The sequence below is a fragment of the Xyrauchen texanus genome, chromosome 24 (assembly GCF_025860055.1).
Source record: "Xyrauchen texanus isolate HMW12.3.18 chromosome 24, RBS_HiC_50CHRs, whole genome shotgun sequence".
In the NCBI taxonomy this organism is placed as follows: domain Eukaryota; kingdom Metazoa; phylum Chordata; class Actinopteri; order Cypriniformes; family Catostomidae; genus Xyrauchen; species Xyrauchen texanus.
In genome coordinates, this window is record NC_068299.1 from 4,206,861 (window position 1) to 4,224,117 (window position 17,257).

Below are 17,257 nucleotides of genomic sequence, written 5' to 3' on the forward strand. Positions count from 1 at the left end.
AAGAGCAACCCTTTTGTCCCTTTTGTACACTACTGTACACCCATCATTCTAGATAATAAATCTATATACTAATCAATTGCATCCAGCTTCCAAAGAATCAGCCATGTTAGCTTAAGGTAAGAAATATGTACACTTCACACAGTGTTTTTCCATGTGTTGTGATCTCTGTTGACTGTATTGCTTGTTGAGTGCCAGAACAACAAAAGTCCAATGCCTTTCCAATTTCCATTTCTAATGTCTTTATCTTGTCTGTGTTTCAGACCACAGCACAGTAACTTTTTGTTGACTGATGCATGTTCTCAGAAAATATTCCCCACTCTGACTGGAGAAAGACCAGCCACAAATCCCGGTCTTGGCCCTAGTATTCGCTGAATGTGCAAAAACATAAGAACAGTGGGCTGCCATGCAAATGAAATGCACATTCTGTTTATATGATGTTTTTTTGGTGTAATGTCAGAAAAAACAGAAGGATGAAAAATTGGGATAAATAAACAGAGAAACTGGCAGAAATCGTTGTTTCACTTGGCTGTGAGCTGCCCTTTATGCTTACAAGCCCAATCATTATCCAGGAATTCTGAGCATAGAGACAAAAAAGCTTGATGCCTGTCTCTGTCTCTCTCTCTCTCTTTCTGTCTCTCTCTCTATATATTTTCCTCCTCTCTTCATATCCAGGGCTAGAGGTAATTTAAAGATGATTTGAATTCACTCACAAAACCAAAAAGAATTGTGACATTATTAGGCTGAGGGACAGTTTTAAGGGGACTTGTAGCATTAGCAGTGTACAAACCTCAAGAAACGAAGAGCAGAGTTTGGGTTCAATAGTGGAAGTCACTGCCAAGCCTGAAAAATGTATTATATAAAAAAGAGAAACATTAGACAGCAGGAAATGTTGTGGTTGTGTAATTATTATGATGATAGAGTATATATTCCATGTTGGTTTATGGGAGTACTGGGAGCTGAAGGCCGAAGTACTGTACTTCCTTTCTGTTGTACTTACTGATAATCAAGAGGAAAGAATTGAAGAGTTGAAGAGAAAATACACAGACAAATAAAACCAAAATGAACGGCACAGTAGGTAAATTCCAAACCTGGTCTCAGAATCATGTTACTATACCTACATGGTTGCTAAATCATTTTTAAGTGGCTATCAAATTGCGTGGTAGCTCAACTAATAGTGTTGCACTTGTGACGCAAAAGACCGGAGTACAAGTCTTGAAGAGCATGTCAGTCAACACATGAGCTGAAAGTGTAGTCGTAGTCATTGATGAGTTTTTGTGTGGTGTGCATATGCTAATTTGACAGCAATCACTATTCTTGTGCCTTTTTTGTCATTAAAACGAGCTCCGTTAATATTTAGCCATAAATAGCTTACCTTAGAGAAGCATATCTTTGACTAAATTAGAATAACAGTCACTTAGATTGAAGGTCTCTCTAAGGGTGCTTACACTACAGAAAGCTTTGACTCTTTTGATGAACAAAAATGGGTTAGATGCATTTTTAGGGTGGACAGAGCAGGAATACAGCAAACTGGATTTCTAATAGCACAGCCGGACCGTCCCATAGAAGATTCTCATTGATCAATGGATGCCAGCATTTCAGTGTGTTGCAGAATAAAATTGTATTAAGTTTTGGTTGCTTGACAGAGTCTTACTTTTGTGAAAACCTTGTGCTTTTAAGTCCACGCAATGCTCCATCCATTGAATTCGATTTATTGGATTCTAAATTGATTCACGGCATCCAATGACGCAGTGTAAACTCCAGTTTGTAAGCACTCTAACTCCCACCAAGGTAATTCAGTCTGCACTGGAAACTCAAGATTCTCTTGATATGGAATCCAAATAAACGTAGTCCAAAATAGCTTCTCTTCTAACCCCTCTTGAAGTTTTCTGTATGAGATTAGCTCATCTTCTCTCAGGCTCTCAGCAGCCAAACGATCACTTAGTGAAGTCATAATGGTTGTGCTGTGTGACAGTGCAATCCCTTTGGAAAGAGCATGAGTCCAAACTCTAGACCGATCAGCCAGACAGTGAGGAATATGTGGACAACACCCACGTTTGCTCTGACCACATTATGTTTTTTAAGGTCAGGACAAGATGCACTCACCAAAAAATAGAACTTGCATAGTTTATGCAGTCCCCGAACGTCTTTTTCATGGACTGCAGATGTCTTGGATGATTCACCTCATTAGCTTGTCGTTTTGATCATTTATGAACTCGCATGGTGGCCTGGGCTTGAGCTAGAGACAGAAATTGAAAAATATAGCTCTTTGCCAGTAGAAGCGGATGGGCATTTTAAGGGCATAAAATGCATTCAAAGAATTTCAATTAATTTTTCCATCATGATCATACAGAAAATCGACAAGTCGCTTCCAAAATTTCACGTACTCTGGAATCTACCCCATTCTGCTGAATTACTGGCAGTCGTTTTTGCATCAATTCAATTGTTATCACATTTCCATCTGGCACTACCAAGAGTCAGATTCCAGTCCCTTGAAAACCAGGAACCAGCACTCTGGATATTTCACCCGGAAACTAGAGCTCACACATGCCCATACGTCAATGGTCTGCACTTATATAGCGCCTTTTTTAACCTTAGCGGTCTACAAAGCGATTTACACTGCGTCACATTCACCCATTTACACACAATGACGGCAGAGCTGCCATGCAAGGTGCCAGCCTGCCATTGGGAGTAACTTGGGGTTCAGTGTTTTGCCCAAGGACACTTCGGCATGTGGAGTCATGTGGGCCAGGAATCGAACCGCCAACCCTGCAATTAGCGACCAACCCACTCTACCACCTGAGCCACAGCCGCCACCTTAACAACACTTCAACACTTTCACGTTCAACAACACTTCCAGCTTCAGCCACTGGGGGGCAGTGATTCAGATTTCGGCAAGCACAGAACGATTTCAGCAGCAAAACGTGTAATTTTTAAACATATGTCTAAAATCATGAACACACAAGAGATGAAGTCTCCAGTCCTATCATTAAGCTTCTAAAAGCTCTTTAAAACTATGGAAAGGGTCTTGGAGGGTCTATGTCGTTTGCATGATGCTGCATCATCGCCTCTAGGAGTCAGTGCAAGCTTAAGATGACATATTAAAAAAATTACCCCTTTAAGGTAATTTCAACTCTTACCCCATCGAATGCTTATATCCATGAAAATACATGGAGAGTAACTGTTGTTCACCCACCCAGGACAAAACGCTTTAGGACACTGGGCGGCACCAATATGGGCATCAATGTGCCAAGAAGCTGCGGCACCAGCTTGCCTCCATTCAACCGTCCGTCTGCCATAGAGAGCACATTTTGCATGGTACATTCTTCCTTTTCAAAGCCGATTTGGGACAGACAGTGTTATAGTGCCTCTGGTATTGTCCAGGCTCTGACACACAGGCAGTGTGCCCTGTCCACTGTGACTGTCAATCATCCTGTTACAGTTATCATGACACATGCACATTTCTCATGTAATTTCTTTACCATTATTCATTCACTATTATTCACTGCATTCCATTTACTATACCCTATAATGTTTCCTACCATATTGGAGAAGAAACAGCATGTTGTTGAAGGTCTGTCGTGTTGTGTTTCATGTGGAGAGCCGCTGATATAATGATGCATGTAGGAAAGTGTATTTCATGCAAACCACATGGATCTCTTTTCCTATCGTTGTCTCTATTCAGTGTGTGATGTTCATTATGTGCAACAGATGAAATATTACACAGATAGCATGGTCAAAGATGTGATCTTATCACCAACAAAAAGTAAAAATCAAGGATAATCTACTTAACTAAAATGTTATGCCAAGATGGAAAGACAACACTTTGACATTGTGCTGCTGGATCACTTAATTTTTTTTGGCAGCATCACATTCTGTTTACATCATTACAACAGTCTATTAAAAGAGAATCTGAACTCCGCTATATTTCAGCGATACAATAAATGTTATAAAATGAGAACAGACAATAGTGTTAATTTGTTTCATTTTCGGTTTGTGATAATCCCATTTTTAAACCATATGGTGCTGACACTTTTCCTTAAGATTATTTTCGAGAAAGGACACACAAGAGCACACACTATACGCAGCAGAAAAAAGTGAAGGACATCAAAGAATGCATAATGGTGAGATGAAGATTATAAATCACTCAAACCCTTTTCTGATCGCTTTAAATGGAGCCGATTGATCGTTCAGTATTTAATGAGTCCATCAGCGTCTTCAACTGACAGCGAGAACATAGTAGTTACACTTCACAGCGTTCAAACAAACTTACAATGCATATAATGTTGTTTTATGATGTAAAAACATGATGAAGTGAAGATGCACCATTTTACTCACTGCCATATTTGTAGTTTTTCACAGAAGACAATTGTAGTTCTGAAGCGAACGGTCAAACTCTTCTTCCGTCAAGCAAGGGATTGTGCACAATATAAGCCGAATATAATATCGGAAATAGTAGACCACCCAGGCACCTTTGTGACACTCATTTCCCCATCCTATGATTTAGGACACTTTAATTCTAATCTCGGATACTGTTTAGGGTGGATGGGGACCGGATTGGGATGCAAGGATGCTCTTTTTGCAGTGAGGAGGAAGTTTTGAGTTCTGAAACTTAATGTATGTTTTTATGTCTTATGTCAAAAGATCATGGAAAATGTGATTCCTCATGTCATGACCACTTTAAGTTTCAACTGGAAAACAAATGTATTGATTAAAAAAAATGATGCAATATGTACTGAAATAATATGGGGATAATTAAATGGATGGTAGTTGATCCATGCTCAACACTCTCACTTAGCTTTATGCATATGAGTCCGGAAGCCATATTTTTGGTTCTTTATTTGTTGGCCCTCTGACCCATTGTGCTTTTGCTTTAGTGCCATATGACTGGCAGGTCATCATTTCATGACAGTTTGGAATCGAGGGACTGTGGTGTTTTATTATAGGCCTGTCACTCAGCTTGAATGACGGACACACATTCTGTGGGAACCAGAGGGCAGGGGGCTGTTCGGTTGGACCGTTCGATGGGGGTGGGGGCACACGTGGAGCTTTATAGTGAAGCGGGGTGGACTTATATGTTTATCACTCTACTGACCCTGTGGTCTCACAGACAGGAAACACATTGATGGATGAATAGAGAGATCATGGCAATGAGGGGGGGCTATGTGATAGGATCTAATCGTTTGTGTTATGCCTTCACCATGCTTCTGACAGCCTGGTCAAAAGTTCACCCATAAGGAAAATCAGAAATGAGATCTCTTAAATATCTAAGTTATTTCCCTTAGATTGTAATGACAGCAAATGGGGAATTTTGCTGAAGTTACCTGCTTCTCAGATGTTTCTTCTCAGAAAAAGACCGCAGTTATCTCAACAACGTGTCAAACTGTGCTCACATTTTCTAAGAGTAAGATTTCCCTATGAAATCAAACATTTCTCATCAAACCAAGACCAAATGATCTGAGCTATGCTATCCATCTTCATTTTATAACTCTGTAGGCTCACTGTATGTCAACATTTATCAGAAGGAATATTAGGCTAATAATCTAAGATTAAGTTGATGTAAAGGTCTCTTATAAAGAGTCTGCATGAGTTTCCATGTAACTAATAATAAAGTTGCGACGTACAAGTCCATTTAGCGAATCAGTTCGTTTGGATGGTTGATGTCACCAAACCAGGTTAAAAAAATTATTCACAACCATGTCATCACTAAAAGTGCTCTCAAAAGTCCCTGCGTGGTATTTTACGATTAATTTAGCTGTTCATCATAATATTTTCACAGAGTTAGCCTATAAGGATCGGTCAAATGTTGGTTATTGTTCCAGCATTATTAATAACAACATTGCCAAACATTGCAACAACATTGTCCAAAGCGTTTGCTAATCGGAAATCAGAGACTGTTTAGCTCGAGACAGACCACTTTTATTATAATGAATGGGAGAAATTGGAACACCAAAATTAGAACAGCCAAATTCTTCAACTACATGGTGTAGAAAAGGAAATCCAGCCTTACATGTGAAAGAGCCAATCACCTTTTAGATGCAGACCTCGTCTGGAGAATTGGCATGCACATGATAGGTCCCATTCATCACTATCTCACACACACACACCAATGATGGCAGAGCTGCCATGCAAGGTGCTAGCCTGCCATTGGGAGCAACTTAGGGTTCAGTGTCTTGAACGGCATGTGGAGTCATGTGATTAGTGGCCGACCCGCTCTACCACCTGAGCTACAGCAGCCACCCACATTAGCTGGACCAACCTGAAAAAAAAAAAATGTAAACACCATTATTTCCAATGTTATGGCTTATTATTTGCAATGAGTTTTAAATAAACTAACTAGTTCAAAAGGACTACTGAAGCTTTTAAAGTACAGAATTAAAAAATTTGCTTTGGCCTTTGGGCTGAATAAACTGATCTCTGTTTTTTCTTAATAAATTAGCAATTACAAACTTCAAAGTACAATTATCTGTAGCCTATTGTAGAGCGGAGGAGAGTGGGGCAGGGCTGGAACAACGGGGAGCACGAGGGATAAAGGTGTCTGGTGACGACGGTTTGAGAGAGAGAGAGAGAGAGATAGAATGACAGGCAGTGTGTCTTTATGTTTATGTGGTTTTCGTTCAGTTTGTTATTAAAACTATTATTTATATTGTCAAGCCGGTTCTTGCCTCCTCCTTTCCCTAAACCCTCTTTACACCTATGTATATGAAATGACTATGTGCTGCATGAAATGACTAAATGTTAATAGCCACAAAAAGCACCTTTTTTGCACACGTACACAGTGTTTGCACTTTTTGAAAGTGTACACAGTGTTAAATGCTATTTGCCCCCTAATTAAATACTGACATACAGTGTAGCGGCATCACTGCAGCATTTTTATTGCATTTACATTTATGCATTTGGCAGATGCTTTTATCCAAAGCGACTTACAGTGCACTTATTACAGGGACAATCCCCCCGGAGCAACCTGGAGTGAAGTGCCTTACTCAAGGACACTTGTGGGGATTGAACCAGCAACCTTCTGATTACCAGTTATGTGCTTTAGCCCACTACGCCACCACCACTCCAAACACTTATTGTGTTTATTTAGATTCTCACGGACACCCAACACCAACACCTAACCCTAAACCTAACACTAACCTTCCCTTACAAAAAATACCAAATAGTCACTCCGTATAAAAAATGGCTTCTTGTCCAATTCATCCATTCATTTTTCTGAGGTTTCTGCTGAAAGGACTAGCTTAGACTATCATGAATTTCTATGTTGGTCCAGTTTATGTTGGTTAGTGGTGGTCTAGCTGGTCTTGCTGCCAGCAGCAGCTTAAATGGTTTGCTAATCTTAGATGGTTCAAGATGACCTTCCCAAAATCCCGCTTAAACCAGTAAACCAGGCCAGCCTGGACCAGACCACGAACAACTTTGTCTGGTTTAAGCTGTTAAGCACACCCCTAACACATACAATTTGGTTGTAGCTCTCTAACTAGCAGCTGGTTATCCTATTGCATTATTGCTGGTTAAGCTAGTTAAGAGTAAGTTGGGGTCACCAGCACACCAGCATCAATGAACTACATATGCTAGAGACCAGCTACACACTTTCTTTTAAGCAGCGGTGAGGTTTTTGCTGGGAAAGTAGCCGGCAAAACGTTCTACTTTTGGGGTCATGTCAGGTTTGGCCGAGTGTTTCACTTGTCTGATCTGGGTCATCATTCTTTCTCTCGCCTAGTTATTTATGAGGCGGTGGAAATTACAATTTGCATTCTAACTGCATTAGGAGATAAGAAATTCAATTAGGACAGCAACTATCACCACATGGCTTTACAGCGATTATCAGAGGCAGTGATCTATGTAAGACATTGTGTTTGTACTGGCAGTGATTTTGGAGGCATTTGTAGTGTTATTTGAAGTTCGGTTGGGAAATTCCATCATGAAAACCCATCGTCTTTTCATTACAGCTTGAGTATACAGATTGAAGCCAGACTTAGTTTTGCATTAGTGTTATCAAAAATCATGATATGAACAAATAATATTTGTTTCTTGTTTCTTGTCTCACTAGAATGCATTGAACATCACAAGAAATCGAAATGATTGCTTTTAGTCCATGTCTGTTAGCTTTGGGGTCATCGGTATGCTAGCTAGTGCACACCTAAAAGTTGACAAAATCAACTCTTTAGCAGATATCCATATTTTCATATATTCATAGTGAGATTACCCCTCCCCCATAAATGGAAGTGGAGCGTAGTCCTAGCAGGAAGACCAGCAGGTGTACATCATCACATCATTAGCTGGGTAACTCCTAGCCAATCGCATGTAAGCCATTGCTTTAAGTCCGCTCACAATCTATCACATTGCTGTTTCGGTGTGCTAACACTGCAACCTCCACCTCCCCACCACCACCAGTTGAGCCCTGTCCCGCACGGGGGTAGGCTCCTAGCCCCTGCCTCCTATCTCCGGCAGGACATGACCGTTCCGGGTACAACTCCCTCGGACTGCTGGACAGGGCCTACGCCAAAGAGAGAGACATCACCTCCCGTTTTACATCTATCAAATAAATGGCATCTCAAACTTCACTCAAGCCTGCGTGTCTTCCCGATAGAACACCACTTACCGCCGAACAGCATTAGCATGTAGCATATAATGGTTTTCAGTGTGATTTCACTTTGGTTGCGCTAATGCTCATACTTTGTTTTGCTTCCAAACCATCAGATTTTTGTGAATGAATTGGGTGGAATTTATTGATATTTTATGTATTTTCATTATTTTTGTCCATTGTAGACATCAAATGTGGTTTTGGTGGGCTGTAATGTAAACTGAAGCCTATTGGCTAAAAACGGACAAGCTATTTAATATGTCCTATTCGGAACTTCTTGTTATCTTTTTGCACTACTGTGTACTGGTCAGCGCTGCACTGTGTCTATTGTCCTGTTCATTGTCAGACATTTGTTGTACTGTCCCGTAATTTGCACATGTTTGCACGTGCACTTTATATAGGTATATATAGGTATTTTATTTCGTTGTGTTGTCTCATGTGGTCCTGTGTTGGTCCTTTGTTGTTTTTATGTAGCACCATGGTCCTGGAGGAACGTTGTCTCGTACGTTGGAACGTAACCAAACATTCCCCTTCTGTCGCTCTCTCCACATTGTGTCGGAGAAGCGACACTAGGGGATCCATTCCAATCTTGCCATGTGCTGAACCGTGTACGTGAACTGCCGATACAGAGGCGGGCAGGGATTCATCCAGTGCCGTGCATCGTCTGTACCTGGCTGCACGTACCCTTCCCCAATGCCCCATATGAACATCGGGATCCTTCTAGTTACCCTGAGAGGGGAACAAGGCGATGTTTGCCAACATGGGAACGGGCCAGCCTGGCTGGGCCTCTTTTCTCTCTATGTTTCTCACATAGAGCAATCACGGCCGGGGCCCTTACACGCATATAGGGAAGGGGTCTTACCCAGACCCTCGCGGAGACCACACCTGCCCTTTTTCTTGGGGAGGAAAAGTGGTAGACACGTCACACGGCCGTCTTAGGGCTCGTGTGGAAAGTATGGTGCGGTGGTAGATCCAGCCTCGAAGGGGGAGTTGCTACAGCACGGCGACCGGGCAGCTGTAACTGCCTAAGGGAGACACGGGGTCCGCTCGTAAGGGGACAGAACCGTGGAAATACACACAGGGGAGTCCGAGCAGGAGCCCTTACCTGTGGAGCACCTATACCAGTACAGGGTAGCCATCAGGGTACCCGCAGTGGCTTGGGTCGGCGAGTTCCTCCGCTGAACCGTGGACCCGAAGGGCTGGGGAGGAATCGACCAGGGTCCCGACTTCGAGTGGGAGCTCCTGGGAAAAAAGGCGCACTACTTAACCTTGACGTCAGGAAAAGGGCGCTGGGCACAAGCGATCCACCCGGCCGGTCGGTCTCTGTGTTACTGAGTTCTACGGGCTCGGACCTGACAAAACACGAGACGCAACCGACTCAACACGGAGGTTGTAAAACCTCGCGAAGGTGTTGGGTGTTGCCCAACCCACGGCTCTACAGATGTCTGCTAGGGAGGTGCCCTTGGCCAGTGCCCACGAGGACGCAACACCCCTTGTTGAGTGAGCTCGGACCCGCAAGGGTAGGGGCACGGCCTGGGTGTGATAAGCCAGTGTGATGGCGTCGACAACCCAGTGGGCGAGTCTCTGTTTGGAGACGGAATTCCCTTTCTGCCGTCCCCCAAAGCAGACAAAGAGCTGCTCAGAGCGTCTGGTGCTCTGTGTGCGGTCCAGGTAAATGCGCAGGGCGCGCACTGAACATAGCAACGAAAGGGCTGGGTCTGCCTCCTCCCGGGGCAGCGCTTGCAGGTTCACTACCTGATCTCGGAATGGTGTGGTAGGAACCTTGGGCACATAGCCCGGTTGCGGTCTTAGGATCACAGACGTATCTGCCGGACCGAACTCCAGGCAAGTGTCGCTGACAGAGAACGCTTGCAGGTCCCCGACCCTCTTGATAGAGGCGAAGCGATCAGCAGGGCCGTCTTAAGAGAGAGGGCCCTGAGTCCAATTGATTCAAGCGGCTCGAAGGGGGTCTCTGGAGTCCTGCCAAGACTACCAGAGATCCCAGGAGGGAACTAGGCCTGGCCGGGAGGGATTCAACCTCCGAGCCTCTCAGGAACCTGAGGATCAGGTCGTGCTTACCCAAAGACTTGCCATCTACAGGATCGTGGTGGGCGGCAATGGCGGCAACATACACCTTGAGGGTGGACAGGGACAGCCTCCTGTCCAGCCTCTCCTGTAGGAACAGGAGCACTGACTTGATCGCGCATCTCTGCGGGTCTTCAGTTCGGGAAGAACTCCAATCTGCGAACAAGCGCCTTTTTAGGACGTAAAGGTGCCTGGTAGAGGGGGCTCTGGCTTGGTTGATTGTATTCACAACAGTCGCCGGTAAGCCGGCTAGCTCTTCCGCCTCCCAACCAGGGACCAGACGTGGAGGTTCCAGAGGTCTGGGCGCGGGTGCCAGAGCGTGCCCCGTCCCTGAGAGAGGAGGTCCTTTCTCAGGGGAATTCGCCAGGGAGGAGCTGTCACGAGAAGCCTGAGTTCCGAGAACCAAGTCCGGGTGGGCCAGTAGGGGGCCACTAGCGTGACTTGCTCCTCGTCCTCCCTGACCTTGCACAGCACCGGTGCAAGAAGGCTCACTGGGGGAAATGCGTACTTGCGCAGCCCCGAGGGCCAGCTGTGTGCCAGCGCGTCTGTCCCGAGGGGAGCCTCTGTTAGGGCGTACCAGAGCGGGCAGTGGGAGGTTTCCTGGGAGGCGAGCAGGTCTACCTGGGCCTTGCCAAACCGTTCCCAAATCAGCTGGACCGACTGGGGGTGAAAGCGCATCCGCTACGACGTTGAGCTTGCTGGGGATGTGAGTGGCACGCAGCGACTTGAGTCGCTGCTGGCTCCATAGGAGGAGACGGCGGGCGAGTTGTGACATGTGGCGGGAGCATACGCCGCCTTGGCGATTTATGTACGCCACCACCGTGGTGCTGTCCGATCTCACGAGGACGTGTTTGTCCCGAACTAATGGGAGGAACTTCCTGAGAGAAAGAAGGACGGTCAGCAACTCCAGGCAGTTGATGTGCCAACGCAGCGGGGCCCCTTTCCAACGGCCCGTTGCTGCGTGCCCACTGCACACGGCACCCCACCCGGACCAGGAGGCGTTGGTTGTGACCAAAACGCGTCGGGACACCTGCTGCAGGGGCACTCCTGCCCTTAAAAATCAGAGGTCTGTCCAGGGTCAGAGTGTTTTGAGGCAGGCGGGGGTGATCCTTACCCGATGCGTGCCGTGGTGCCATGCTTGTCTCGGGACTCAAGTCTGGAGCCAGTGCTGGAGTGGTCTCATATGCATCAACCCCAGCTGCGCGACCGCCGCGGAGGACGCCATATGCCCCAGGAGCCTCTGGAAAAGTTTTAGAGGGACCACTGTGCCTGGCTTGAAGGAAGCGAGGCAATCCAGCACCAACTGAGCACGCTCGCTCTTTGTACTGAAACGCCTGGCCGTCGAACACGAACCGTAAGAAGGGTCGGTGTCGTGGCAGAATTGAGACGTGGAAGTACGCGTCCTTCAGGTTTACCGCTGCAAACCAATCTAGATGCTGAACACCAGCCAGAATATTTCTCTGCGTGAGCATTTTGAACGGGAGATTTAACAAGGCCCGATTGAAAACGCGCAGGTCCAGGATTGGTCGTAAGCCGCCACCTTTCTTGGGTACAATGAAGTAAGGGCTGTAGAAACCCTTCCTCATTTCGGTTGGAGGGACGGGCTCTACTGCGCCCTTGGCTAAGAGGGTCGCGATTTCCGTGCGCAGGGAACTGGCATGCTTGTTCCTGCAGCACATCAGGATCAGGTCCACCCCCGTGCATGTTTCTGAGTGCTTTGGCCTGGTGGACTTGCAGGAGGGCCATTGCATGCAGGGCGGAGGCAGCGTGTCCAGCCGCACTGTAGGCCTTCGCGTTGAGCGAGGATGTTGTCCTACAGGGCTTGGATGGGAGTACGGGGCGGCCACGCCAGGAGGTAGGGCTACCGGGGCATAGATGGTACGCAACTGCCTTATCGACCTGGGGAATCGCCACGTATCCGTGGTGCTCTCCGCTGTCGAGGGTGGTGAGAGTGGAGCGGGTGGCACCTAGACGGGCGGAGAGCGGGGCTCTCCACGTAGACGTCAGCTCGTCATGCACCTCCGGGAAAAGCGGGACCGGGGGATGCGAGGCCGCGAACTGCGCGCTGCCCCAGGAACCAGTCATCCAACCGTAAAGGCTGTGGGGAGGATGGAGGGTTCCAATCCAACCCCACGCTTACGGCGGCCGGAAAGCATGTCAGACATCTGGCGTCGGCCTCAGCCTGGGCCTGCTGGCCCGGCGGCAGTCCAGGGAGTCCTCGGCATCAGACATCACACTCTCCGATGCAGCGGCGAGCTCATCTGCTTCGGGCTCGGGAGGATAGACAGCCGGGCCGTGAGGCGAGCCGCTATCGCCCTGGCGTGGGCGGAGACCAGCGGCGTGTCGGGAGCGGGAGGTTCGCGGGGGCTACCGGCGAAACCGCACCGCTGCCGCCCCAAATGCGCCCCAGCGCCAACCGCATCGTCCTTAATCCCGTGGGAAGAAGGAGCAATGCGAGGTGCAGCTGGGGTGGCTTGCTTTCTGTTGAAAGCAAGCGGCGACACTAGCGTGGTCATGGTCATGTTCTCGCAGTGAGAACATGAACCATCCATAAACGCCGTCTCGGTGTGATCGCGGCCCAAACACACGAGACAGCGCCTGTGGCCGTCTGAAGCGGAGAGCACTCTACGCATCCAGGAACAACACAGAGGCGGAAGGGCATCTTGAAAAGACGGCGTTCTAAAAAGAGCGTTCAACGCCGCTGTGTTTTGCTCTTTTAGAGAAATTACTCTTTTAATAGGAATTTACTCTTTTAATACACAGTGTGTGTGTGTGTCTGCGCTGTCGAGCGCTCAGGAGCAACAATGCACGCCGTGCAATGTAAAGGAGAAAGCCGCTGTTGTGCGCTGTCAAGATCCAACAGCATGCAGATCGTCAGAGGAAACAGGATTGTTTTAATGTGGTCTGTAACTCGCAGCAAACTGCAGACAGACCATCGGCTCCGAAGAAATTTTCTGACTAAACTTCCGTATTTGCCCCGCTTAAATACCCGTATGCGGGGGCGGGGTATGCAAATACTGACTGCCAACTCTCATTGGCCCTTTTCAATAGGTCAGAGGTGAATATCGGTGCTCAAGAGAGACCCCTAGTGTCGCTTCTCCGACACAACGTGGAGAGAGTGACAGAAGGGGAACTGCACTTCTCAAACCATTTAATCGGGTCTTTATGTCTATTTTGCATATAGACAACAGACAAAAGTTAAATTCTATTGTGTTTCAGATTGAGAACTGTAAATGAATGAATGTCTATTAAATAATGAATCAGCTCATCTCAACATGACAGACAAATCAAGAAAATAACTTGATTTTCTCTTTGGCCACGCCCACACAAATACGTTTTCTCCTGACGGTGTTTTCAGTTTCTTAACATCTTGTTTTCCCAAGAGATTGTTTTTCGAAAGTCTCCATTTTTGGTGGAGGAAAACAGCCTTCCAGTGTAGATGAGAGGCGTAAACATAGCAAAATCACTGTGTTTTAAAAAGAAAATGTATTATGCCATGGTCACACTATACATCACGCTCCATACAAATGCGGGACAGCTGCAACGCGAGAAATGTTCCATCCCGCTGCGTACAAAAACGTTTTGAAATGACGCGTGACCAAAAGAAGATCAAAATGTCATACACTGTACCCTTAGCTTAGTACAAAGAATACATATTTAAAAACTGCATGTTTTTATTGTTGCAGGAATGTGAGAGGATTATATACTTTAAAGTTTTGAATATGTAAGTGCAGCGTAGTTCTAGCGGGAAGACTAGCAGCTGTACATCATCGCACCATTAGCTGGGTAATTCCCAGCCATCACATGTAAGCCGTTGCTTTATAAGTCTGCTCACAATCTATCACATTGCTGTTTCAGTGTGCTAACACGGCAACCTCCACCACCCCACCACCACCAGTTGAGTCCCGTCCTGCATAGGGGTACACTCCTCGCCCCTGCCTCCTATCTCCGGCAGGATATGACGGTTCCAAGTACAGCTTCTTCGGACCGCCAGACAGGGCCTACGCCAAAGAGAGACATTACATTTCTGTTTTAAATTCATCAAATAAATGTCATTTTTCAAGTCTGCAAGTCTTCCTGATAGAAATAATATTATTTTCTATTTGTGATTTATTATCTATTAAAACATTTTGCCCTCGTTTGAGACATCATATTCTGTCCGTTGCGGTCCATTCTACTCAGTAAGTCGGATTTTCCAACTTTCTAGTAGGAAAAGTGCAATGGAACGCCACTTGAAATTGGAATTCCAACTTGGAAACTCATGCAAACTCTGATTTCGTGAAGATGAAGATGTGTGACTTCACACAAACATGTCGGCACTCAGGGAGATATGCAAAGTATGTGATAAACATTTACTTTTATTAAGTACTATCGATCATTGAGTCAAAGTTCCTGCATTACATGATATTAAAGCTTGTTTAACAAACAGCCGCAGAAACAGGTGTATAAAATGTATTGTAAATTATCCTCTTTTAATAATCGTACACTTGTAGCACAAATGCAAGCATTGCAGCACTGTTTATCAATTGGGTTGCTAGGAGACGTCACTGGTGACAGACATACGCCTGCTAAGCTAACAGCAGCAGTTTTCTTTCCAAACATCGAGCGATGGAATGCCTTTATGGTTGGAGGTTGGAGATATCAAATAGGAATATCCCATGTCCAACTTGAATGAAATTCAGCATTAGTCTAGTGTGACCGCCCCTTTAGCCTTTGCGTTTAGCCTTTGCTTTGCCCTGACTCCAACTGCATCATAACATTTTAAGTTGTGCGAGATGGTTTTTAGGCTTTGTGTGTATTTATAGTAATCAGTAAAATCCCTATGTTAGTAGGGTCTGTCGCTGGCCTCCTCCCCCATTCATAGTGGTTAAATTCCACGGAAAATTGGACACCGCTGCCAAACTGGATGCTTTCCCCCCACTAGCCATAAAGAGGAGTGTGGCTCAGGCACATTCCAGGGAAAGCTGTATAAATCCCTATCATTGATTTGGTGAAGGCCCCTCTGACCCCAGGAATACATTAGCAGATTAGGCGGGCAGACAGCGCTTACAGGGAGACGGGGCCTTGTGGGGCCGCTGCTATTCACACCATAGTTAGCACGGGGCCCCAGTGTCACCTCACTTTCTTATCTGGCCTGACTCTGCATGAGATTCCCTCGCCCTCGGGCCAAATATTTATAGAAGTTTTGCAAATGGAGATCAGTATGTAGTAACTGCCAACTGGATATTTGGCGCACTTGGTTGGAACCAGGGTTGGTGTTTTTGGAAGCACTTCTGTGTTTTTATTGATTACATAGAGAGACTTTTAAGTGTTTAAAAGTATTTTTTTATATTTACAAGGTTGAAATCAACATGGAACAAACTTTCCACGCTGTTTTACTTTCGTAATGTGATTTATTTTTAAGTAAAATAGGCATGTCTAAACATTCAGGAAGAATAAATGTAGGATGTGATTTGATTTTGTCATTCGGAAATGGATTGGATAGTAAAAGGTTGTCTCTGTAGGATTGAGGACATGGTGATATCAGCTAAAAAGGAAAGACATTTTAGAGGACGAGCAAATTATTTAATTTGAATGAAAGTCACAAGAATGTGTATTAATAAAGTGGGGGTCATTTTGATTTCATGTTGACTTAAAATGAAAACATTTATGCCTGCCTTCACAAAATCACCATGAGGTTTAATCCAAGACAGGTGATTTTATATCATGTTATCATGACCGTTACATTAAATTATGATTGTTAAAGTTTTACAAAGAAGGTCACTGGCAGATTAGTAGCTTCGGGTGGCTTTTGTCATTTGCTTCAGTTCTTATTCAAACCCCTCCCTCCCTCGAGCTGATTAAGAGGCCCTCTCTTTGAAGCTGGGAAATCAGGAAAGCTGGTTAGGGTGTTTACCCACTGACTCCCGGATCTTTATCCCATTATCGCCCCTCAGATACCCCTCCACCTCTAATCCATCCCGGATTTTCTACTCTCAAACACCGGCTGTAGATATCCAGATTTCATTTCCCCATGCATGATGCAAGGAGAGTTTAGTATGAGAATAAGGGAATACTCTCGTTTTGAGATCATTCCTTTAAAACCATATTGGGCTACTCAAGAGCACAGAGCGTTGGATGAAGTGGATATTTAACTACAATAAATTAAAACACAAGGCAACTTTTTTGAGAGGTTACTTTGAGAATGTTTAATTAGTGCTTTGTCATGTGAATAAGAGGGCTGTTCACACCAACATAAAAAATAATTTAATGATTAACTTAAAAAGACAAACACATTACGGGCAGCTGCCTGTAACTCTCTCTCTTTCTCTCTCTCTCTTGAACTGCCGTCTCCGGCCTTTATCTCTATCAGGCTTGAACAGCCTGATTAGGGACCAGGATTAGGGAACCCCCACCTTTGGGCATACCCTTCCAGCCCCGTCTGCCGGCAGGTCAGCCCTGCCTTCCTGGATCTTGGAGGGGACAAGGGGAGGGAAACAACAACAATAACAAAAGAAAAAACACGGTACTTGTACACCGTAACAGTGATGATACCAAACTAAAACACAATACAGCAGCAGCGGGAGAGAGGAGGGAGAGAGAAAAAAATAA

At 45.5% G+C, this 17,257-nt stretch overlaps 1 long non-coding RNA gene across 1 annotated transcript in view; it reads right to left on the reverse strand.

The window, feature by feature from the left end:
- Nucleotides 1-6,015: 6,015 nt before the first annotated feature.
- The window catches only part of LOC127617426 (uncharacterized), an 18,227-nt gene continuing 6,985 nt past the window's right edge, over nucleotides 6,016-17,257 (reverse strand). The window contains exon 4 of the long non-coding RNA XR_007967352.1: nucleotides 6,016-6,256. This is a non-coding gene — a long non-coding RNA (uncharacterized LOC127617426). The remainder of the gene's footprint in view (nucleotides 6,257-17,257) is intronic.